Here is a 2500-nt window from a genome sequence, read left to right on the forward strand (position 1 = left end):
CGGTCCGTTCGAGTGTCTTGTTCGGTAAATGTGATAATCCAATCTAGTGGTGCCATGGAAACGCGCTGACTGACTACTCCTTTAAACATTTACTCAACCGCCCCACAATGCATTGCGTCTTTTCAAACGAGACAGAAGTTTTATTTTTATTCTTTATTGCTTCTGTATACTTCAGTGTAAACGGTCTGACGAACCTCGCATACACAATGGATGGTTAAGTAGACAGTATGTAGTATATACATGTTGAGTATGTAGGAGGGAGGACGTTAGTAGGGCTTTTAGTATGTAGTATATACAGTATCTCACAAAAGTGAGTACACCCCTCACATTTCTTCACATTTTTCTTTATATCTTTCCATGGGACAACACTGAAGAAATGACACTTTGATACAATGTAAAGTAGTCAGTGCACAGCTTGTATAACAGTGTAAATTTACTGTTCCCTCAAAATAACTCGACACGCAGCCATTAATGTCTAAACTGCTGGCAACAAAAGTGAGTACACCCCTTAGAAAAAATTTACAAATTGGGCCCAAAGTGTAAATATTTTGTGTGGCCACCATTATTTTCCAGCACTGCCTTAACCCTCTTGGGCATGTAGTTCACTAGAGCTTCACAGGTTGCAACTGGAACCCTCTTCCACCCATTTATGACAGCATCACAGAGCTGGTGGATATTAAAGACCTTGCGCTCCTCCACCTTCTGTTTGAGGATGCCCCAAAGATGCTCAATAGGGGTTAGGTCTGGAGACATGCTTGGCCAAGCCATAACCTTTACCCTCAGCTTTTTTAGCAAGCCACTGGTCGTCTTGGAGGTGTGTTTGGGGTCGTTATCATGTTGCAATACCACCCTGCGGCCCAGTTTACGAAGGTTGAGTGCACGTGGTCAGCGTCGTACACAGAGGTTGGCTTTGGAAAATAGACGTATGAGTGCTGCCAGCATTGCTGAAGGGCTTGAAGGGGTGGGGGGTCAACCTGTCAGTGCTCAGACCATACGCCGCACTCTGCATCATACTGGTCTGCATGGCTGTCATCCCAGAAGGAAGCCTATTCTAAAGATGATGCACAAGAAACCCCACAAAAAGTTTGCTGAAGACAAACAGACTACGGACATGGATTACTGCAACCATGTCCTGTGGTCTGATGAGACCAAGATACATTTATTTGGTTCAGATGGTGTTAAGAGTGTGGAGCGGCAACCAGGTGAGGAGTACAAAGACAAGTGTGTCTTGCCTAGAGTCAAGCATGGTGGTTGGAGTGTCATGGTCTGGGGCTGCATGAGTGCTGCCAGCACTGGGGATCTACAGTTCATTGAATTCTAACATGTACTGTGACATACTGAAGCAGAGCATGATCCCCTCCCTTCATAAACTGGGCCGCAGGGCAGTACTGCAACATGATAACGACCCCAAACACACCTCCGAACAACCACTGGCTTGCTAAAGAAGCTGAGGGTAAAGGTTATGGACTGGCCAAGCATGTCACCAGTCTTAAACCCTATTGAGCATCTTTGGGGCATCCTCAAACGGGAGATGGAGGAGCGCAAGGACTCTAATATCCACCAGCTCCTTGATGTCGTCATGAATGGGTAGAAGAGGGTTCCAGTTGCAACCTGGGAAGCTCTACTGAACTACATGCCCAAGAGGGTTAAGGCAGCGCTAGAAAATAATGATGGCAAAACAAAAAATGTACACTTTGGGCCCAATTTGGACATTTTTTCTTAGGGGTGTACTCACTTTTGTTGCCAACAGTTTAGACATTAATGGCTGTGTGTCGAGTTATTTTGAGGGGACAGTAAATTTACACTGTTATACAAGCTGTACACTGACTACTTGACATTGTATCAAAGTGTCATTTATTCAGTGTTGTCGCATGGAAAGATATAATGAAATATTTGAAGAAATGTTAGGGGTGTACTCACTTTTGTGAGATACTGTACATGTTGAGTATGTAGGAGGGAGGACGTTAGTAGGGCTTTTAGTATGAGTAGGACATTAGTAGGGCTTTTAGTATGAGTGGGACGTTAGTATGAGTAGGACGTTAGTATGAGTAGGACATTAGTAGGGCTTTTAGTATGAGTGGGACGTTAGTATGAGTAGGACGTTAGTAGGGCTTTTAGTATGAGTAGAACGTTAGTAGGGCTTTTAGTATGAGTAGGACGTTAGTATGAGTAGGACGTTAGTATGAGTAGGACGTTAGTAGGGCTTTTAGTATGAGTGGGACATTAGTATGAGTAGGACGTTAGTAGGGCTTTTAGTATGAGTAGGACGTTAGTATGAGTACGACGTTAGTAGGGCTTTTAGTATGAGTGGGACGTTAGTATGAGTAGGACGTTAGTAGGGCTTTTAGTATGAGTAGGACGTTAGTATGAGTAGGACATTAGTAGGGCTTTTAGTATGAGTAGGACGTTAGTATGAGTAGGACATTAGTAGGGCTTTTACAACACAGACAGACACACACACGCACACACACACACAGACACACACACACACAGACACACA

General features: G+C 44.0%; 1 protein-coding gene across 2 annotated transcripts in view; it reads right to left on the reverse strand.

Moving 5' to 3' along the window:
- The window catches only part of itga11b (integrin, alpha 11b), a 73806-nt gene that overhangs the window by 13724 nt on the left and 57582 nt on the right, over nt 1-2500 (reverse strand). The gene's annotated exons all lie outside the window — the stretch shown is intronic.

Source organism: Ammodytes marinus (assembly GCF_949987685.1).
Source record: "Ammodytes marinus genome assembly, chromosome: 5".
Lineage (NCBI taxonomy): Eukaryota > Metazoa > Chordata > Actinopteri > Uranoscopiformes > Ammodytidae > Ammodytes > Ammodytes marinus.